The sequence below is a fragment of the Condylura cristata genome, unplaced genomic scaffold, assembly GCF_000260355.1.
Source record: "Condylura cristata isolate star-nosed mole 26May11 unplaced genomic scaffold, ConCri1.0 scaffold00006, whole genome shotgun sequence".
NCBI classification, from domain to species: Eukaryota; Metazoa; Chordata; class Mammalia; order Eulipotyphla; family Talpidae; genus Condylura; species Condylura cristata.
Window position 1 is genome coordinate 20,103,724 of NW_004567107.1, and position 24,475 is coordinate 20,128,198.

Consider the following 24,475-nt stretch of genomic DNA (forward strand, 5'->3'; position numbering starts at 1 on the left):
GAACACATAACATTCACCAGACCTCAAGCTGGGCTATAAAATAAATCCATATAAATTTTAAATAGCATTATTCTTAAAGATTATATAATCTAGAAAAACCTTTAAATATTTTAAACTAAGTAAAATGAATAAAAAGCATTCTAAAAAATTTGTAGTGACTAAAGTATTGTAACATGGGAAATTCATCCCTAGATGCTTATATTGTAAGGCTCTCAAACAAATGATCTAAAGTTCCATCCTAAGAAACTAGAAAGAACAAATTAAAATCAAAATAAGTAAAGATAGAAATCAAGATAAGCTCGGAAACAATGAATTAGTATAGAGAAAAATTCAGAAAGCTAAAATCTAGCTCTTTGAAAAAAAATCACCAAAATTTATCAATGGCTAGTTAACAGACCAAAAACAATGGAAGATAACAAATTTCCTAATCAGGAGTGAGAGAATCCTCTATCCTTTCAGTTCTAGATACTTGCTTAGATTTTGGTCATCTGAGATTTAACCTAGATAAAATGAACAAACTCTTTGGAGGACAAGTTACCAAAATCTGATTCAAGAAGAAAAATGTAATATTGCCTTATGTATATAAAATAAATTCAAATTTTAGATTAAAACTTTCCCACAGGACCTCTCTAGTGGATTAGGAGTTAAGCCTCAGCACTATTACTGCTTTGGCCTGAATTGAATCCTGGGCCAGGGAGCTGATCCACAAGGCACAGCAGACCTCTCCTGTCTCTCCTGCTACTCAGGAAAGAGCAGTTTATTTCAGAAAATCTGCCCGTTCTGCTCCCTACTCTGTCTCTGGTGAAAAGTCCTACCCTGACACCTCAGGCCTACACACCAATCTTCTATACAAAATAAATAAAATAAATTGTTAAAAAGTTCTGCTCTCGGGCCCTCCCTGGTGGCACAGCGGGTTAAAGCACAGCACAAAGAAGCTTAAGCCACTTCCACATGAGTTTGATTCCCGCCTGCCCCGGAGGTGACTACATGGCATGGCAGACCTCTCCTGACCCGGCCACTGCTCCCCTCAGCAGTGTACTTCGTCAATTTGCCTGTTCTGCTCCCCACTCTGTCTATGGTGAAGCCTCTCACCACCCCTGAGCCTTTGGCCTGTACCCCAGTTCTGTATGCACAAATAAATAAATCGTAAAAAAAAAATAATTAAAAAAAAAGTTCTGCTCTCCACTCTCCTCTCACTGCTCCTGCAACTCTGGCCTGTACACCAGTTCTATATGCATAAAAAAATAAATCTTTTTTTTTTTAAAAGAAATTTTTCCACATATAAAAATCCAAGCACAGATGAATTTGACATGAATTCTATAAGATATTTTAACTAGAAAAAAGAACATCTGTCAATTCATTTAAACACTGCAAATTAGCTTGCACCAAAATCAGTAAGATAATAAAAGAAAAACTAAAGACCAATATTGCTCATAAGAATGGATGTGAATGTTCTTTTAAGAACAGCAAATAAAGTGCAGAAACACTTACAAAGATAATATATTATGATTTTCACTAGAACATAAAATGATGAAACTTGAAAAATCAAACAATACAATGTACCAAATTAATAGAATAAATAAGCCACAGCTTATATGTTTAGAAAAAGCATCTGACAAAGATTTAAAATCTAATTCATGGTGAAATTTTTTAAAAATTGGAACAAGGCATAACTGTCTACTCTCACTCTTATTTAACATTATATTAGAGGTTGTAGTCAATTCAATAAGACAAGACAGAAATGTTTTTCAAGCAGACTTGAAAGAAAGATATAAAACTAACTTTATCTGCAAATGATATAAACTATTTGTACAGAGAAAAATGCTAAAAAATATCTCCAAAATCAGGTAGATTACTAAATGAGTTTACCAGGATTGAGGAATGCATAACAACATGAAAATTGATTATATTTCAGTATGTAGTAATGAACAACTGGAAATGGAAATTTTACATCATCTATAACAGCATCCAAAAGACATTCTTTTTTTTCAAAGATTTATTTATTTATACACACAGTACAAGTCAGAAGTATAGGAGCAGCAAGAGGATTCACCAGAGATAGAGTGGGGAGCAGGACAGGCAGATCCAGGAAGTGCACTGCTGAGGGGAGCAGTGGGCCGGCCAGGGAAGGTCTGCCATGTGGGTCACCTCTGGGGCTGGGGATTGAATTCGCACTGAAGCAGCTGTGGCTGGCTTGCAGCGCTGTGACCTAATCCACCGCGCCACCAGGGAGGGCCCAAAAGACATTTTTTTATTTTAAAGATTTATTTATTTGCACATACAGAACTGGGGTACAGGCCAGAGGCTCAGGGGCAGTGAGAGGCTTCACCAGAGACAGAGTGGGGAGCAGAAGGCAAATCAACGAAGTACACTGCTGAGGGGTACAGCGGGCGGGTCAGGGGAGGTCTGCTGCGCCATGTGGTCACCTCCGGGGCAGGCGGGAATCAACTCATGTGGAAATGGCTTTAGCTTCTTAGTGCTTTTTTTTAACCAGCTGCACCATCAAGGAGGGCCCCAAAAGGCATCCTTAAGGGTAAATTAAACTAAACATGTAGATTTTTCCTAGCACTAGTCCTATACACTGAAAACTAAAAAATATTATGGACAAGAATTAAAGATAGATATAAATAAAAATAGTAACATTTTCATGGATTGAACTCACAATATTGTTTATATGCAGTTCTCAAGTTCACCTACAGAATTAATGTAATCAAAATCCAAAATTCCATGTGACATATTTATAAATATTGGCAAGGAAATTCTAAACTCAATAGGGAAACTTATAACCTAAGAAAGACAGAAAAGTGTTGAAAAGATTTAAAAATGTAGATTTACACTATTTGGTTTTCAATCTTAGCAAAAACCTACCATTGAGACAACGTATTACTGACACAGTTGCATATGTAGAACTGAACCAAATACCAAATCCAAACATTTGTAGGATCAACTTGTTTCAACAAAAGTACCAATATAATTTGATAAAGATACTCCTTTTAACAAATGGTACTAGGAACAAAGTAATGCCTACAGAGAAAAAAACTCAACACTTAACTACATTTCACACCTAAAAATTAACTTCAAAGTATCATATTCCTAAAGAAGAAAGGTAAACTACAGAAATAATTTCTAGACGAAGAGATAGGAGAGCTTTAAGAGGGAAAATATTTCTTAAACAACACATGGAAAACTAGAACCGCTGAGGGAGACAACAGTACATTTCATAAAAACTAAAATTTCTCTTCATCAGAAGCCTTTGTTAAGGAAATGAAAGGTGATGCACAAATTTGAAGAAAATACTCGCAATGTGTTATCAGGCATGGTTTTTATCCAGAATAATGAATGCTTACCAATAAATGAAAAGAAGACAACCCAAATAAAAATAGGTAACATATTAAAACACGTACCTTTCAGAAGAACATACAGAATATCCAATAAGGCACCTGAAACATAAATCATAAGTCATCAGAAAATTACAAATTAAAACAAGATACCACTCTACCTCCATTAGACTGTCTAAAGTTAAAAAGTTTAACCAAATGTTGGCAAGGATATGGGGCAACTAAAACTCCCCCATATTGCAGCATATATTAGACCCTACTTTGTTTTTCTGAGCTATTAATATTCCATTATATGTATATACTGCATTGTGTTTACTCTCTAATATTACTGGACATTTGGTTGTTTCTATCTTGGCTACAAAGAATAAATACATTAGTGAAAAGTAACATGCATTTGGCAACATTGGCAACCTGACACTGGTTGACTCTGTCATTGCTCAGCACCACCCACCAGCCAAGACCCAGTGATCATACTTTATTCTTTGACACTCACTGACACCTAAAAGTTAAAGTCACTGCCCCACAGTTTCCATGTCTCCCCTCTCCTGAAGGTTTCAACAGGGAAACAGGCATCGTATCATACAGCTGGATCCTTTTTGCCCCTTCAGACTTCACTTACCAAATGCCCCTTTTTATGTATCTTAAAACTCAGGCACTGTGAACTTCTTAGAGTTACCCCAATACTTTTATTGAAAGACATAGGGGAGGATGGAGTTCAGCCTGTCCCTATGCACAGCCAGTGCCATCTACCTGTATTTTTACACTCATAATTTAACCAATCCCTAAATAGTCTTTAAATCCTTCGCTGTTCATTAAACTTAAATCACCAAAGTCATATCCAAAAGTTAAGCTAGTTTTCTATAGCAAAATGCTCATTAGCTAGCAACTTTACAAGTGAAAATCCTGTGCAAAGGGGGAATTTAGTAATGCAGGATTTGGCAAAGCGAGTGTGCTTGGGCATGCCAAAAAGAGCAAAGCATGAATCAGCTTGTCGCTCTTAGTTCTCAAGAGCTGCCATTTCTTCTCATGGATCACTCAGCTTTCTATGACGATGAACCACTTCAGCATTCTAGATCCACGACCCCTGGAGAGTTGGTCAGATTATACACATATGCTACTCTGACTAGATTCTAAACATGTGGCATCAGCAGAAAGGACGTGTTTCTGAGTAGAAAGCTACAGCCCCTAAAAGACCAGGAGAGAGTGACTGTCCACAGTCATTGCCTATCTGCTCCTGACAATAATTTTGCCTATTAAAGAAAGTTTTGAGTTGCTGCAGTTCATCAAAAAACATTTACAAAATCTCTTTATTCAACGATGTCCTGTTGCCAGGCACTGTGTCTGACACTTTCCTTACTTTTTCAAGTGAGGGGGTTCGATAATTTTTCCATTCCAGTCCTTGGTTTCAGTCAGTATAAATGAGGCAAGGCTTTAAAAAAAGCATCAAGGAATGATGGCTGTCTTCCTCTTCTAACTGAATCCCCACTTCCAGCTTCCATCATGATAATAAATAAGGCTCTTGGAAGCTGAGCATACCTGACATGAGACTTGTTAAAGCAAAGCCCACATTTCTGTGGTGCCTGACACTTCAAAGCACAGGGTGGTTATAAACTGGTTAATACATTGATTGTTAGCTTGGGTTTGAGTCTTAACATACAGTTGAGAGAAACAACAATGAACGCCATCTAAATGGTGGCTGAAACTTACCTGCAGTAAAATTCAGGAGCTGAGTATTGGTAAAGGAAATTCCTATATTGTATGGACTTAGCTGTTTACCTTAACAGGTAAAGTTTCACATCTTGCCTTCAGCTACAATCATTAGCCAGGTGCAAGGGCATGTCTGAGTCACAGCTGATTCTGCTCTCAGGTCATACTTTTGATCCTGCATCTGGCGTTTTAATGGTTAGAGGATGTTGGTACCTTTTGTAACCCAGAAGTGAGGGTTACTACATGAATCATTCCCACCCAGGACTATAGACAATTCTAAGGTCTGGTTTTACTTCATCTGTCAGGTATGAGCAAGTGTCCCATCAGGGGTACATTTCCTTATTTGTGGACAGAAATTTAAAGAAGAAACCTCTTCCAAACACCTACTATATTGTCACTAGGGTGGGTTATATTCATGTACATACACACACACACTCTCACACACATATATATCATACCCATATAGCATCTTTATATATAAAATTATATATATATGTGTGTGTGTGTGTGTGTGTGTGTGTATGTGATTTTCTTTGACTTTCTCAGCAACGTAGTGAGGTCAATGGATTTTGAGAACTTATGTGACCAGTCCTATAGATGCTAAGTAAAGGCATGGGTTTCAGGCCCAACTTGACTGATGCTAAATCTGTGTTCTTTGACATGTGTTTTCACATAATTTAATTACTTGGGGTTTAATTCTGAGATGCGTAATATACTGAGGTCTTAGAAAATTTAGAAGGCTTTGAGTAAGTATTTTTGGGTATTTAAGACTCAAGGTTTCCTCTTTTTGGATTGTTGGTGTTCTGACTTACAAGCTTAAATAAAGGAGGAACAAAGTTTGCAAACATTTATGAATGCCTCCGTTACTTCAGGTGTTGGCCCAGGTCAGCTCAACAGCCTGTAATGTGTATACTCAAAAGGGACATGTGTGATTAAGTCAACAGAGACCTGACTGCCCAAGAAGAAACTACAGAAACAACACAGTAGCCTGATGATTTAGATACTGTCTTCTTTGTCTACAGAGAAAGTACAAAAAAAAAAATTTCCATTGCTCTTTTCCTCTCTTTCTTAAATTCTTCTATTCTTCATATACTTACTTTTTCTCTAATTCATTCTTTAGCAACAGATTTGTATGACATATTTACATATTCATAGAAGTTTTTACTTACAGAAGTAAGTTTTACCCAGTAATTGGCAACAAGGAATTGGGTAAGAAAGCATGTGCATAAAAATATATCATCTAAGATGAAATTATTACTTGCCTTAAGGAAAGTTTGTAAAAAATATGTTGTAGGGGACAAACTATAGGGTTAGGTTACTTTTAACTGGAAGCTGATCCTTAAAGGACTGGTGAAATATACAGAGAGCAGAAATCTGGAAAGGGAGCTGTGCCAGGCAGAATAAAACCTTCCACCCAGATAGGTCCACATTACGCAAATGCCCTAGAACCTATGAAAGTGCTAGGTTACATGACAAGGGGAATTAAGGCTGAGGGTGGAGTTACATCTCCTAAATGTGTGACTTTAAAATAGGAGATGATCCTTCATAGGCTCAATAACAGCCCTTAAAGTGGAAGAGGAAGGCAAAAGGTGAGAATCAGACCCATAGGATGCTAGATGCCAGGTCAGAGAGATGCTGCAATGCTGCATATATACTTTGAGACTGAAGGGCAGAAGATCTGAGCAAAGAATGAGGGGGGCCACTAAGAGTGGTAAAAGACCAGGAGACAGGTTCTGGCTCCTAGAGCTTCCAAAAACAGAGCATGCCATATTATGATCTTGATCCTAGTGGGCCCTGTGTCAGACTTGACTTCAAGAGCTAAAAATAATAAATCCTTGGTTTTACGCCATGAATTGGGTGATGAGTTGTTACAGAGGTAAATGTAAAACTAATACAGGAATAATCACATGGTGGGAGGTTAGACATTCTAATTTATTTTTTATATCACACCCCCATCAAAGAGAGATATGAAGTTTGGGAGGCAGGATCTGAAGGGCAAGAGGGTGTTACTGAAGTATTTAAGACAGTGATGTGATTAGATTTATGTTTCAGAATGACCATTGTGACAATGTATTAAGGAAAAATCAGAGGGGGCAAGACAGAAAAATCTATTAGGAATGGTTAGCATGGCTTAGGCAAGAAGTTATAAGGTCTTAGGGAAATGCAGGAGAGTAGCAGGAGAGAAGTCATTTATCCATTTATCCATCCATCTCCCCATTCAACAAATTACTCTAGAGAGTCGGCTCTGAGCCAAGCTGCTTGCATGTTGGAGATATGGGTTAGCAGTTGGCTGATAATCTAATCCTCTCTTTAAGAACTCAACAGTCTAATGTACATGGAGACAATAAACAAATCAGTATGCACTATGTATGTGTGTTGTGTGTGTGTGTGCGCGCACGCAGGGGCTGATATTATCTCTGAAAAAAACGGAGTGTGGGGAAAAGGCCTAAAGGGGGAGCAGTGAAAACAGGGGACTTTGGGAACAGCCTCGCTGAGAAGGAGTGTTTGGTCACAGACCTGAAAGATGGAAGTGAACCAAGCAAATAAGTAGAGTGTTCCTGGCAGAGCAAAAACAGACGTGTCTTCACAATAAAGTAAGGAGGCTACTCCAGCTGGAGGGAAATAAGCAAAGGAGTGGTAGGAGGGAGCTGAGGGGATACAGTGGGGACATCTCTTAGATGGCCTGTGAGTCACTGTGAGAAAATGAAGGCAACCTACTTTTAGAACTGACAGGCGATGAGACTAGGCTGCTTACATGGAAAACCAAGAGTCTGAGAAAATGGCTTCAGCAGTTTAATTTCCTGAGCAAATCAAAATTCCCATCTGTGGGTGGTCCACTTAGGAGCACCCAGGAAATGGGAGTCAGGTGGGGCTTTTATCAGGATCACCCAAATCCCAATATCTACCTGGCTTTCCATGCATGTTGGACCTTCATGGGTCCAAGCCAGATTTGGCCAATGTACCAACAGAGAAAATGTGGGTTCCCAAACAGTGTTCATGGATACTTTGCTTGGATAGGAAGAAACCAAAAATTTTATTAAATTTCTAAATAGAAATTATCCCACAGGTGATCCTGAATGTGCCCCTTAATATTTCTATTCTCAATCTCCACACAGATGGAACAGGACTTCTGAATTTCTCAAAGGTCAACTGATGTCCTAAAGGTCTTTTGACTGTCAGGCATGTGGTTTTTCCCTTTAAATAAAGGCCTCAACTTGACTTATAAATAATTATACAGACAGGCAAAAAGCACAAGTTTTTAACTTTGGGGAATATTATGTGGCCTGATATTGTGATATGATAAAGCAGGAAAATCGTCTCATTATAGATGAGATAAAAACACATGGATAAGAACACAGACCTATATTTTAATTCCAGTTTTCATCTTTTATCTATCATATGAAGCCCTTTAAATCATGTGGTTGACACAGACAGACAGGCACATACACACACACCCGTGTGCATACACACACTATATATATTATAATAACCATGTGGTACTGAGCTCATTTCATCTCTCTGAAGCTCATTTCTCATCTATAAATTGGGGATATTCTTGTCTATTCCACAGTATTATTGTTACCGTTAGAGAAAAAAGCATGTAGTAAATGCTAACTAGTTCTTCTTCTATTTAAAGGTAGTAAATGCATAGAAATGTTAGAACTGTTATTTTAAAAAGACAATTAAAATAAGCATTCTATTAGAAGTTGAAATCTGTAATAAACATGCAGAAAAAAATGCATAAGAAAAATAGCATGCGAACCTATTGGGTTGCTTCACATGCAGAAAAATAGCATGCGAAGACACTAGCTCAGAGAAGGGAGTTAAAGGTGAGATAAGTCCCAGGTTCTCCACAGTTGTTCCTAAAGAGGTGAAGATCTCAGATGTAAAATCTTTTAAACAGGTGACCTAAGAATCAAGGGAGGTACTTTCTTGTTCTATAATCCTTGGCTCCTACCCAGACCTCTTATTACCTCATCAGGAGTTCCCTTAACACCCAGTGAGATCCTCAGCCCTAAGCAAAAAGCACGATTGCTCAAAATAACAGATGCAATCTAGAATGCATCCACCCCTCAGCAATCTTTGGTGAAAGAGGGGCAAAATGGGCTGGCAGGAGCTGTGCCTTGGCCTTTACCTGCTCTGCTCCTTATGGAAGAGGTGTCATGGGGAGGTAACCCAGAAGGCTGCATGTCTCCTCACCTCTGATCTGCCTCCCAGTTGCAGCTGACCAATGGAAAGCACTCATAGGAAATGAAAGAGAATGGAAAATGGATGAGCCAGGGAATTTATCCCTGTAGCTCTCTGCCAAGGAAGAATCTCTGAATTCCATGATGTCCCTTTCATGGCTCCATCTAGTGACCCAGTTCCTGAATTCTTGGCAATATTGCCTCTGCCCTTTGACACACTAGCCTAAGGATAGAAGATACTCCCTCTCTTGGATTGCCTGCTGACCCCTGTTGGGCTCTGCATCTGTTCTGAATGTACTTTGTACCTGTGGGAATACTCTGACAGGCCCTGCTGCATCCTTCTCTCTTATCTCTACTGCCATGGCTGACCATCCCTGTTCCAAGGAACACACTGTTGCTTTGCATCTTTGACACTTAAAAACAGTACCAATCACTGTTCAGGTGAGTGAGGCAGATCCTAGAACTTGTTCTCCCCAGGTGTCCTGGGAGAGAAAGGAGCCTTGGGGAAGTTTACACACACACACACACACACACACACACAAGTTGAAATAGCTGCATTGCCAAATCAGGCCACACAGGGTCTGGTGAGGAACCTACTCCAAGGAGAGTATTGAGGAAGTGAGATAACCTCCCTCTTCAAATCTAAAGGAACCATCAGGAGCTCAGGGCTACAGGTTGGGGCAACTCTGCTGAGACAGCTTATCACCCTGCACACACACACATACATACATATCCATGCACATACACACACAAAAACACCACTGGAGTGAAAATAAGGTTACATGAAAGGTAGTTAAGCCACTCAGTATCATCTATTTAAAAGCATCATAGCTATAGTCAAAATCCAAAACTAGCTTCTGAAAGACTGGATATATTTACTGCATCTGCATCTCTTCCCATAAAGCGCTTGGAAGTTACAAGGTCCTTTTTTTCATTCAGTAAGTTCCAGGCCTCTCAGAAACCCCAGAGAGAAAAGAGGAGAAAGCATGAGACCCTTCCCCCATAGTGACAAGGAATGAATCCTATAAAAGCACTGACCAGCTTTAATTTGGTCCATCAACACGGGCAGACATGAGCTGTGTTTGCAAACAAATGGTTAAGTAGGTCACTACAGCTACCTGCTAGTACCATCAATTAAGTTTCTTTGGCCAGAATTTCATTGCCATATATTCTGATCCAAAATATTGGGTTGTCAGAAAAGTCATGACATAGTTTTTCTATGTGGCTGTTGCAAAAAAGCATCATAACTTTTCTGACAGCCTGATATATTAATCTACATCCTAAGTCTCAAAAGATAATTTTATTACTTTCAGTCCATGTTTTCAGGAAAGGAAAGATGGAATATCCCAGTGGCATTCTGGTTAAAAAAAAAAAAATCTAAGAAAGAAGAAGAAGCTTCTTTAATTTGTAACTTTTGACAACATTTGCTGTATAAATATTCCAACCATGGCTAAATTTAAGTTACCAAAATGAATCAACCGACTTGTAAAAATTTTTAAATTTTAACAAACTGGAGCCAGAACAAACCCAAACCCGCTCCAGCACATGATCAGAACATTCAACTCTTCAAATGAACCATCATCCCCCCAAATTAAATACAGTAGGAACTAAAAAAAAAAAAAAAAAAAACCTATGCGTAAAATTTACTGTAATTTTCTCTGCTGCCTCAATCCATGGAGAGAAATATTTGCCACTGTAAAGAGTTCAAGTCTACCTCACACAAAGGTTTGCTTGTTGATTTGCCTGTTCATTTATTTATAACTTTTCTTCAAGAAGGAATTTATGTTGGATTACTTAAATACATTCCATATAAAAGAAGATAAAACTTAATTTAAAATAAATAAATGAAGTTAGCAGGACAAAAAAAAAAGGGAGGGAAAGTTTTAATAGAGATAGAGATAAATTTAAGTCAAGAGTGAGTTTACCAAACAAAATACATGGTGTAAAGGCCTTCTGGGTCATGTGGAGAACATGCAGGAAAGCTGTTTGTGAACAAGTAGACATTCAATGAAGAGTCACTCACAGGAGTTCCATCTGTGCAGAATGATGTGGTCCCAGGGGGTCAGTTTGGACTTTAATGTAATACCCAGGAATTCCATGGAAAGGTGTGTCCCGCAGTCTGCCAGCAGAGGCACTTGGCAGTCTAATAATCTCCCACTGCCCTGTCAATTAGTCAGAATTGCTGTTCTGGAGCAAACCCCAGTCTCCAGGAACAGACTCTCTAGGGGTACTCTCTGGATGGCAAATTCAAGTCCCCTCCAAGTCAGACTGGCAGCCTATGGGAGCTGCGATCCAGCTTTGCACAGACAGTGCCTGTCAGGCAGCACTGTGGCCCATACTTCTCTAGCTGCCAATAATCCAGAAGGGCCAGGAAACCAATTCTTGGGATTGAACAAACTGAGAATTAAAAAATCATTCAAAATGGACATATATCTTGGCATCAGGATAAAAACTTTGGCAGTCTTGTCATACGTTTGTGAAGAAGATTCAACACTAGTCCTACTTGTTTCCCTAGGGTCTGTGAGGAGACCTCTAGGTGTCTTCTCCAAGCAGGGTTCTTATCCTGAGTTGGCTCAGTTGTCAGGAATGTGGTGCTATTTAATCAAATGGAGGGGAGGACATATAGCTGGCATATAACCTGGTATTGAGCAAAGACTTGAGTGGTAGTCCCACACCCAGGACCATCAAGACTGTCAGTGGGTTCTTTATGGGTTCTTATTGTTTCTGGGATCCCATTTGTGTTAGAGCTCACGTTCCCAAGATTATGATCAGGGGACTCCTATGTGTTTCTCACTCCCCATACCCTGTGTTCATCCAGGCCTAGGATGAATGTTAAGCTTGCCAGACTTGCTGGGCTCTCTGCCTTCCTGGTTGGCTTCATTTGCCAATCTCTGTAGCCATGATAGTTTCCTCAGAGATCTGCATCTCATGCCAGATTCATCCCACTTTCATGCCTTCTTTGAGTATGAATCTTCAGGTAAGACCTCTAGAGGATGCTTTGGGAAAACTATCAAGACGTTAGTCAGTTTAGGTCAATCAGCCTTTAAGGAACTAACTCGAGGTGGAGAAACAAAAATAGAGGTTATGAGCATTCCATGTGCTGAATATTGCTGGGAATTATTATGTCAGTGGGGCATACCTTACTCTCAGAAACTTGCTGTCTTCTGTCTCAATTCAGCCACAATTGGTTACAAATTTCTTATGAGTAGGCTACTGAAGCTACTCTGGCATGCACTTATGGCAGATAAAAGAATACCTTTGGTGAAAGCCTGAATGCTAGAAGAAAAACATGCAGTTTAGAATCAGCAGTCCAGATGACAGCTGTCCTACTTAATAGATGCATGAACCTGCACAAGATAGTGCCTCGGAATTTCAACTTCTTTACCTGAAAGGGGGTGTAGTAAAAGTATCTTTGTAATCAGACTACGCTAAAGTCTATGAAAGAAAACAGATATATAAATTCTTCATAAACTAAAAAGCATAATACAATGCTATCTTGATATTTATGTATGCCTGACCTCTCAAAGAGGTTAAAATTTTATTTTTCTTTAATATTTATTTTTATTTATTCAGACAAGAACTGGGGTATAGACCAGATGTGTGATGGGGAAAGGTGAGAAGGTTCACCAATGACAGAGTAGAGAACAGAGCAAGCAGATAGAGGGAAATACACTGCTGAGGAGAACAGCAGGCAAGACAGGAAAGGCCTGCCTTGCCAGGTTGGTTAGTTCCCTGACCAGGGACTGAACTCATGATAGCCTGACAGTGCTTCTTTAACCCCTGCACCACCAAGGAGGCTCTGAAGTTAAGATTTTAAAAGGCAAAATGAATTTAAGGAAATTGCAGGTTCCAATACTGGCAAAGGAGCTTGTATAGAATAGCTCTTCTACAAACAATAATAAAATATATATGAAACATTTCTTTAAAATATGGACTACCCATGAAGTAAGCATAAATTGGATGGGAATTCACTCCTTATAAGGTAGCAAGTCCACTGATGTGATTTATAACTTAGAAGCATTTTACCTGAGGTCATGTCCCAATCCCCCTGAATCAGGGTAATAGAAAGCTACCTGAGGTGTCAGAGAATGGTGTTGTGAATGGGCAAAACTGTTGAAAAGTGTATGTGTGTGTGTGTGTGTGTGTGTGTGGTGGGGGGGGGCTCTTGGAAGGAGTAAATAAGGTAAATTGAATATGAAAATAAACTCAAATAAAAGTATTAGTGGACTTCAGAGCAAGGCAGAAAACAAGATGAAATGACTGAGCAGAGATTTCAACATTTTCCACTGAAAGAAGACAGAGATAAGAGTTTAAGTCTAGTCAAATTAAGTGAACAAATATTAGTTTTCTTCAGGAGATAACAAAATCCAGAATCTCGGTAAAACATCTTTCAAAATATCCACATGTAATTAAATTACTAATCATAAGAACATAAGAAGAAAGTATGACTTGTATGCCAGAGGAAAGCTTTATGTTCAAGAACTTCTAAGAAAATATGCCACTTAATGAAGAATGGGGAATACCATCAAATAATAACTCTCCTAAAATAAACTGGAAACTAGAAAACAGAATAAAAATGACAGAAATAACAATGAATTCAAGGACAGATGAATTGAAATCATCCAAACTAAAGGAGAGAAAAATTTTTGAATAAAAATGTACAAAGTTTTGGTGTCCTGTGAGACAATCTAATATATTTATAATTGGAGTTCCAAAAGGGAATCAATGATACAGTGAAACAGAAAAAATACACTGATCAAAAATTTACCAATTTATTTGAAAATGTTCAATTTGATATGCAGTAAGTCTAGTGAATCCCAACAGAATGAAATCATGTGACACCACATCAAATATAGTAATCCAAATATAAAAAGAAACTCTTAAAAGCATCCACAGTAAAATCATGCATTCTGTATAAGAGCATAATGTTGCAAAGGCTCCTGACATATCCTCAAAATAATAAAGGCTAAAAAGGCAATGGAATGATGTCTTTAAAATAATAAAAGGATAAGACTGACCATCAAGAATTCTATACCCAGTAAAATTATTCTTCAAACATATAGGCAAAATAAAGACATTCTAAGGTTAATAATGAGAGGATTTTTGCCCAAAATATTTTGTGCAAAATATTCTGAGTAGTTCACGTGGTTGAGATGAAGTAATATTAGATAGAAATTCAGACAGATCAACAAAAAAGAATGTGTAACAGTAAATATAATAAACATTGCATACTGTGAAGTATTATTTTCATTGTCTTTTCTTCTTTCCTTCAAAAACGGGATTGCTTAAACAAAAATAACTAATAATTTACCCTGGTGCTTATAATGCATGCAAATTATGAAATGTGTGTTTGTACATAATATGCTTATAATAACACAAACAATTGTGATATCAAGAAAATCTCATTATTTCAGGTTTCCTACACTTCACATAAAGTAAAAATTAACACTCTGGAAACTTAAAGGTGCATATGGCAATCACCAGTTAAAAATTTGTGATTTTAAAACATGACAAGACGTATAATTAAAAGGTCACTAGTTGAAGTAAAACTGAATATTTAAAATTGTTTGGTTAGCTTGAAACAAGTAAAGGAAAGTGGAATAAAGGGTTAAAAATGGTTGGAAGAAATAGTAAGGTGATTGATTTAATGCAATAATTATAGTAATATATAATAGATTAAAATCTCAAATAAAAGGAAGACAAAAAATTAAGAGCTAAATATATGCTGAGTGCGAAAGAAGATGTTTTAAATGCCGCGACAAATAAAGAAAGTCAGCTTCCATGACCACACCTGGCTTTAAGGTAAGCATAAAAGTGCAATCCAGCCATGGACTTGCACAGTAGAAATGCAATCTGTGTGAACACAAATCTCCCATCCTTCTAAAAGTAGATGCCATCAACACTAACAGGAAAAAGAGCTTGAAGTGTCTTGCACACACCGTCTACCCAGCTGGTCACAGTGTCTAGGACCACTGTCATGGCTCCTGAACCAAAGCCAGACCCCGCCAATATCCATGCCGGCATCAGGTGACATTACCAGGAAGAAAGGGTTTCCAAAACGCATCAGGCAATAATGTTCACTTTTTATCTGCCAAAGAGCTAGGCACCTAGCCCAAGTTAGCCCTTTAGAATCTATCATTAGTGCTCATAACTCCCTATGCTTTTGAGGGATGGAAACAGCAAAAGTGAGTGTACAGTGTTGGAGTTTTAGTAGAATACATACATATATGTATATATATATATATATTTGTCATCTCCCTCATTGCTGGTATTCCATAGAAAGAAAGCATACCATCCATCTGAACAGAAAGTACTCAATAAAAAAGAAGTTTGTTCACTGGATATTTGGAAAGCTAAAAGAGCATAACTTCACAGAGTAGCAGGTGCAGGAGGAGTCACCTAGATAGGGGGAACAAAGAGAAATTATCAAAGTCAAAATTTATTAGTATGGATAAAGGTCCCACTAATAAAATAGGATACCGTGGACCCTCAGATCTCTGGAAGGATGAGGGATGTCGTCCACTTAGCGGTGTTTGTATCTCTGGTGAAGTTACTGTTGGGTTGGCTCTTGATGTGTTGAAAATTTGGGCTCAGATGCTGCCGCCTGTGTAGCTGCTACTACCAAAACAAAGAAGGAACCTCTCCTGGGCCCACATGGAGCAAACAGGTAAGATAAAGTTCCTCCTGCCTCCTCCTGCCTTGAAGTCTGACACAGCACACCCATTGACAAAACCTCCCACGGAGCCAGGTGGCAAAGCAGAAATAAGGTGTACAGTTCCCAACCCAGCATCACAAATCTGAGTGCGGAAGAGTGACTCTGAAGCCAAGCACACAATAATTTAATATCTGACCCAGCTGGGCTCTGACAAGGCTCGCTGTGACTGCTGGGGTTTGTTTCCATGTGAGAAACTTAATATGGGGATTGGACAGAGGGTGACTCTGTCTAAGTAAGTGTGACGGAACCAAAGTGGGAAGTCAGACTGTACAATGAGGCTAGTGGAACTGTGTTAGAAGAGGAAACTGCAGGATCCTGGTAAAGAAGGGAACACAGCAAGGCTAAGTAAGGAGTGTAGTTGGTTAAGAAATAAGAAGGCACAGAAATTGGCAAGATCTAGATGTCTAAACTCTCTGGGATGGCTGTCTGTTCCTGGTAAAAGACATAGTTTGGATAGGGAGCTGTATGCTGAGACAAAAAGCAGTAATAGCACAATCACTGTGTTTAGCAAGTAGCCTCACGTGTGCTTTGTGTTTTAGGACAAAAGGTATATAAATGCGTGTGTGTGTATGTGAGTGCTCACATGCATGCTCACACACACGCATGCATGAAAAGGAATACACACACATATGAATGTGTCTCCCAGGAGACTGTCCCAGAAGAACCTTGGAATATTGATGCATGGGTAATATGATATGTATTTATTATGGCTGGTGACAAGAATTGGGTCTTAATGGAGAAGGTGATTGTTATTCATGATTTCCAAATGGTTAACCAGATCCAGAGGATTTGCATTAAACCAAGTCATTCTCCTTCTATGCTGGCTGGTCATGATGGATGAAAATGTCAAGTCCCATGAGATCGCTGAGCACACGTTCTCTTTCTACTAAAATTGGGGCATCCCCCTCCCCACTCTCTGTCCTGAGTCTCATTTCCACAAACAGTGCTGATGAGATGTTTATGGATTTGATCTTCAATTTCTAACTTCTTTTAAAGGCTGCTGTCAGCCCACAGCACTATTTCTAAAGCAGATATTGTTCTGGAACCCAGGAAAAAAATGAGGCTAGAATGAACAGTGACTCTGATCCTTTACATGCATGTTTGCATGTCAAATGCAAGATTTCACAGAATCATGGATTTTCAAGCTGGAAAGCACATTAGGGATTACTGAATCGCATGTTTTTAAATTGTTTTAAACAGAAATAGTCCTTACAACAGGCCATGGAACGGGTAATAATTTCTCAAGTGAATGAATGAATGAACACAACAGACTCTATGGTGGTACTTTTTAGGAAGAAGAAATTGCAGCATCAAAGACATAGGGGTAATGATTTTTATCCTGGAGGTTCTGAAATTTGACCTGTTAAACCAAAGTGTAAGACTGAGAGAGGATGAAATCAACTCCTATATTTCAACTTAATCCTATGGTTGCTGGTTGGAGAACCAATGACACAGTTTAAGCCAGCAGGAAGCACATTCATATTTAAGGGTCAAATACATTACATCAGATGCTGTACTAAAGAAAAAGGGAGGGGTGACTTTGCAATAATCAAAATAGTAAATGATAAAAATCTATACCAGGGTAGTGGAATTGGACCACTGGGAAAAAGATGAAAAAACTCAAGAGGCATTTTGAAGACAACCAGCTGTCTAAGTGACTAAGTGGAAAGGACAGACAGAGACATCTGAGATGACCTCCAGGTCTCCAGGCTGTACTGCTGAACTTCAATGGTCTTCCCTGAACTGATGGGCCCAGTGAGGAGGAGGAACAAGGGAATAATTACCATGTAGGATTTTAGAGCTGTTAAATTAGACTCAAAATGAGTATATTGGAAGCAGAAGTAAAAATGAAAAATCCAAAATCAAATACTGGTAAGCTTCTGGAGGGTGTGGCCATCTAAATTGGGTGAGACATATAGGCAGCACCAAGGACGGTCATCTAAGTTGCAGATAAATCCCTATAAAGCCAGGAGAGATTATAATAAGAGGCAAGATCTAGGAGTGAGGGGCCTTCCCAACAGGTTAGGGACAATTTCCACAGAATTGCATGAATGGCCTGGGGGTCTTTCTTTCATTCCTCCCCCTTTACAGAGTCTTAAAGACACAGCTGTCCATTTTCAGCTTCTGACAGGGGATATGAGCAAAGCTTAGTTTTACTCCAGTGCCTCTGTATTCCACTTCCAAGAAAGCATATAACCATTAAGCTGGAAAAGGATGTCTCCATCTCAAGGGAGATGGAGCTGTGTGGGTAGTGACTTTGGCGAGCAGTCCAACCTCAGAGAAGAAGTGTGAATTACCGCCCGCACACACAGTGGCTCTCCTCGATTGTCTGCCAAGCAAGGGATGGTTCTCAACCAAATCAGTCTGTGGCTGCCAAAAGCTCTTGTGAGGGCCCAGTTTTCCAGCAGGAAACATAACCTGAATTGGAAAACATGAGTGTAAGCTGGAAAACAAACAGCTCAAAATATCTGTGTCCTGAAATGAACTGTAAACCATTCTGTCTCCAGAACTGAATACATTTCATCAAAGGAGCAGAGGGTCAGAGGATCCAACAGAGGGAGAGAGGAAAGACAGACCAACTGATGGATGGAAGGAAAGAAGGAAACTCAGAACAAATGAGACAGGGAGCCTTTGCTGTATGCCGGTTCTGTGCTGGGAGGTCCACATTCATTTTCTTAGGAAATCTCTTAACAATGTTACGATGCATGGAGAAGCTGGAAGGCCCAAGGTTAACTACATTATCCAAGATCACATAATTAAAATGCAGCATAGCTGAAATTTGAACTCAGATCCAATGAATCCAAAATTAACATGCTTTCACTAGATTACTTTGCATCCCATTAAGAGGAAAAAAGAGGGAAATGTTCTTAAAAACTGCCTTAGAGAAGTCTTCCTGACTTCCTCTTAGAGTTTGTAATTGTCCGATATCAGAGAATTTCTAGTCCCCAGGTTGAATTTATAGAGAGTAGCATAAAAAGTTAAGTGAGGGGCCCTCTTTGGTGGAACAGTGGGTTAAAACACAGCATGAGAAGCTAACGCCACTTCAGCATGAGTTCGATCCCCACCCGCCCTGGAGATGACCCACATGGTGCCGCAGACCTCTCCTGACCCGCCTGCTGCTCCCCTCAGCAGCGTACTTCATCAATCTGCCTGTTCTGCTCCCCATTCTCTCTCTGGTGAATCCTATCACCGCTCCTGCACCTCTGGCCTGTACCCCAGTTCTGATGCATAAATAAATAAATCTTTAAAAAAAATTAAGTGAAAGTTTACAGAACCATTGTTTTTTTCCTAGAAACCCTTCCCTTCTATTTCCCTTTCCTCTGGATTCTCCCTGTTCTTCAAGGCTCCCTATGCACCTGTACATGCACTTTCACATATGATATTTCTACATGCAATTCTACAGGTTCAAAAGAGTTAAGCCAGTTATCAGGCCACCTGTTTTATAAATGACAATACTGAGGTTTAAATCCAGGTTTCCAACTCTTCATTCCAGGCAATTTCCACTGCATAATAGCTGTCTCTCCAACATGTGTTGACAAGGAAATGCAAGATAAACACTGACCATTCATGTGTCAATTTGAGCTGCTGGGATATTAGAGTGACTATGAATCTATAGGAGACTTCAAAGAAAGACTCAGAGGCTAGGCCAGTGTCAATAAGGAAATGAATACTAAAGTATTTGTAATGCAAAGTAATATGCAGATTTGAAGGAATTATCATTTTAATAATGGATTCTCAGCCCTCCTTGGTGGTGCAATGGGTTAGGACTCAGCACTACAAGCTAGCACAGCCACTTCAGTTCGATCCCCAGCCCCAGAGGGAGGTGATCCACATGGCACAACACCTCTCCTGTCCCTCCCACTGCTCCCCTCAGCAGTGTACTTCATTGATCTGCCTGTCCTGCTCCCCACTTTATCTCTGGTGAAGCCCCTCACTGCCCCTGTACCTCTGGCCTGTACCCCAGTTCTGTATGCATAAATAATCTTTAAAAAAAAATGATGGGTTATCTGTGCTCAGAACCCCAAGCTACAGTTAGTTCAAAGATGTCCATTAGGAATTAGGGCAATGATAGGATGTTTAGTTATTCATTTAGGAAATGTAAAGACTGCTTTAAACATTAGGTGAATTATCCAAACTTACAAAGCTAGAATATGGTGAAGCCAAAATAAGACTCTAGCAGTTGTTGTCCAGCAACTACAATTACAACAACTGCAACAAAGTCTGACATCATTATAGACTTCTATATTATAAATTAAGAAGTAAGAAGTTATGTTCCTTTGTCAACAGACCCGCAATCACTGAGCAGTGGAACTGATCATTCCACTCTGGGTACCTGAACCAGAGATGGTAGAAGAAACCACAAGGCTACAGCTGTGACTTTATATGGAAGATGATGAGAAAAACATAGATGAGTTTCTCTTTGTTATTTGAACAATGGTAAAGAATCAAAAGGGGTGTGTTTGATTATCTAAACACACCCCTCTCGGGCATCTCTATTAGAAACATTCAGCCCTCCCAGCTTCCTACGGCCAATCTTTCCCCTCTAGACCTGTGCCCCTACAGTGCCACAGAGGAGTCTCTTAGACACATGTATCTGGTCAACCTCAATAGCTCCTATCTTGCTTCAGAAAACCTTACAGGTTCTACACCATGTTTCCGGCCTCTTCTCTACCCTCTCGGGTCCCATCTCCTGCCATTGTTCCACCAAACCTCACAACTGCCCTTCCTATCATGCCACCATTTCCAATTCTGGGCTCAGGCAATACTGATCCTACTTTCCTCTCTATGCTCACAATGCTTCCTCTGGCTAGAGTATCTTCTCTTCCCCAAAGTATGTTTGAGGGATTTTCTAGCCAGAAACCCCTCTTTAAGATTCACTCTCCCCACAACTTCCCTCTGAGTTCTCTACTGCTTCACTGCTGCTGCTTCTGTCCTAATCATATGCTTCTGTCATTTCACATTGTGTGTATGTTGCCACCTGAAGGTAGGGACCCTGTCTTCATCATCTTGGGTTCCCAGAGTCTAGCATGAGAATTCAGTAAGTGCTTGTCAAAACGAACTTCGCTGATTTCCCTGTTTCTTCCTTACTAGTCCCTAATTAAGATAATAAACTGCCTGCTCAGATAGAGAGAGTTATTTTCCTTTACTGCTTTTCTCCCTGCTGCCCCTTTCTTTGACCATATCCTCCCCTCTTGTCCTATGCACTCTGAAGAGATGAGAAAAAGAAGAGGCTGGACAAAAAAAGTAAACTTAAAAGCCCTATCCAAATGCCAGTTTGTATTATTTCTTCTGTGTCAGTACTAGAGACAGAAAAGCAGAAAGGAGAGGGGAGAGGATGGAGGGCGTGCAGCTGGCTATACGCAGAATAGCAGGATTTCACACTGTGTTTAATGGCAAGCCTACTTTGGGGAACGATGGGGATGGGGAGCAATAGATTGACTGCTGTGTGTACCAATTTCAAATTGCTAGCTATACCCTTAGCTAACACTAGTGTTTCATGTTGCAAATCCAGTGTTACCACATGAAATAGACAGCAAGTACACCTCTGCCAGGGACTGAGTAATTTGTTATCGGCTGGAGTGAGAAGCTGACACAGTTAGTTCGCAGACATGCTTTTATTCAGATGCTGTGCCTTCCCCAAATTAACCATGACTGTCCCGGGTCTCCTTGGCAACATATGCTCTGAGCAACAGCTCCTCAGCCAGGATTGTGGCATCTTTGAAGGGGTGACGATTTGCTATCCAGATACTTTCAGACTTCCCCTTCTAGGATGTCATGGTGATAATATAAGAGGGTAACTTGGTGAGTAGTAGGATTCAGAGAGGGCTGGAAAAAAACAGGTCTCTGTCTCTGGTCCTGTCTCCCTCCCATCCATCCTTCCATGGGATTTGCTAAAACTCCAATTTGAACATGTCTCTCCTGTTCAAACTTCTTCAACAATCCCCACCAGATTCATGACAAAGTTCAAGTTTTGTGGACCAGTATAGGCATGCATGCCTAGTGTGGCCTCGCTTACTTGCCCAGAGCAACTCTTGTCTCTGACTTCTGGATACTGTAACACCAAACTATTTGTTAGCTTCTGCACATACTGTGTCTCCATCTTTTCCTCCATCAGTTCCTTTGCATGGAGGACCCTTAACTGTGCCCTTCAACTCTCACCCACTTTGCTTAGAAAACTTTCATTTATCATTTAAGGTTCAGCTTAGTGTCAATTCCTCTTCTTTGAATCCTCTGAATTGATAGACTCATTGATTTACTGATTCCCTTCAGGCTCCCAAGGTCCTTTTTCCTTTCTGCCATGTGTGGCATCAATCCATGAAAGCACCAGATGTAGTTGTTAAGAGCAGAAATACGGAGGAAAATGGAAGAAGAGGTCTGCCTGAATGCAGGTAACAAAAGGATACAATTTATGTACAAGTAATTAAACATACAAATAATTTAAAAATGCACTGAAAATTGTAGATCCCTGCAATTCCAAGCAATCAAGTTACAAAACACTCTTCACATGGGCAGCCTCCACCCTGGTTAATAAGTCAGCGTCTGGAGTCAAAATACTTGTCTAATCCTTTAATATCATCACATGGATAAGCTTAGGTGCATCATCATCTTTCTACTCCTCAGTTTGCTTTTCTATAAGATGGGACAAGAAAAGTCCTTGTCCTGTTAATTTGTGGGATGGTCACAGGAGACAACAATGGAAGGCACTAAGCACACACTTGGTGGGATTAAGTCATCATTCTACACATGTTAACTCCCATTTGATGATGAATCTCTATTCCTCCTTTGGGCTAAAGCTTCTTCACCAAGTTAAAGTTCTCTGTGAATTTATCTTCCTCACTGTACATAATACCAGAAAACGTGACTGCAAAGAAGGAAACGGGGCTCTGTCAGTGTCTTTTGCCAGTCTCTATGTTAATAATAGATTCTTTTATTTGGGCAAGAAATTCCACTACTATAATTCTTTGGCCTTAGTGCCTGAAAGATGTATTACAGACATCCTATAAGCATATGGATTTATCTCAAATGTCCCAGGGTATGACACCTACTAAACCCAGTGAGGCAGTCATAAAACTCTAGAATGGAACGACAGGAAGAGTCGAAATGAAGATTGTGCATTCAAGATAAACCCATAGCAATGTATAGAATTTTCTTCCAAAATAGCACCTCAGGAATTTTTCACCTTAATAAGTAGGGAGTGTGGGCCATATCCAGGTTCAAAGTAAAATCTAGTGTAAAGGTCCGAGGCTTGAATGATATTTATATTAGCTGAAAAGAAGCCAATCCAAGCAGTCACAATTTCAACTGTAATCCTGGTGTTTCCACCCCGTGGCCTAAATTCTATCCTCTGAAGACCAACTAGGGTAATTTACTCTGTGTGCCTTGCAGCCCACCAGCAAAGTGGTAAAAGCGCTCATAAACTGCCAACCCAGTCCTCTCCAGCTTAGCTTTCTGGGGGCAGAAATATCCCCAGTTCCTCCAGTTAGTGCTCACATAACTCAATTTTCTGTTTCGTACTGCAATTTTAATCAGAAAAGTAGCTTTCTGAAATGTATTGAACTGTCTTGAGCTCCTCCAGTGTTATTCAAATGCTCTGTATCTAAAATGGGAATTCTCCTAACAAGCTCTTTTCTCTGATCACACATTCTATGAAACACTTTCCTCCACAGTACTTTTGTTTGAACCTCACCTGCTAATAAAATGTCACTGTTTCCCAAGACATGCTTGGGAAAGAATGTACAGAACAGGTGCTGGTTCTCCTGTGTTACTGAGAGACCCAAAATCATTGTGATTTTAACTATCCAGTGATTAACTTTTCAGGGAAGATGGTCATTCTGATATGGTAAATGCAGTCATTCGGGACTCTGGTTGTATTTGTCTTTCACCATGCTACCTTTAAAACACAACTTCCGCCTCACCGTACAGGCATTTTTCTATTATTGTCACGTGAATTTACAACCACACTAAGTTAGAAGTGAGAAGGTACACCCTTTTCATTTCAGGATCTAGCCAAAAGTTTCACACACCATCCCTGTTCAATTCTAGTTGAGAAGAACTCAATTACATTCCAAGCATGCTACAAAGAAATCTTTATTCTAGACCATTATAGGCTAATCAGTAAAACCAGAGATTGGACCACAAAGCAATAAAAATAAATTGTGGAAACTAGGGAACAAATGGCAGCTTCTGCCACTTAAGGTTCAAAATTCTTCCTCATATTTAAGTAAAAATTGTCTCTCTGCTGATTTTGCAACTGAAAGTAATTTATTCTCTGAAGAGAAAATAAACTTATCCTCTTCAAAAATTAAATACAACTGTCATAGAGCTTTGCCTTATTAAACCTTTGCTTTGCCAAGAAAAGCAAACCCCCATTTCTTCTGTAACATGGTTTCTGCATACTCTGCATCCTTATTCCTTTTGTCCCCTTTTATCACTGTTTTGAGTTCTTGTTCTAGAACTTTAACATCATAGTTAGCAGTCAGATTCCACATATATATGTTTTCATTACTAATATTTCCCAAAAACTACAC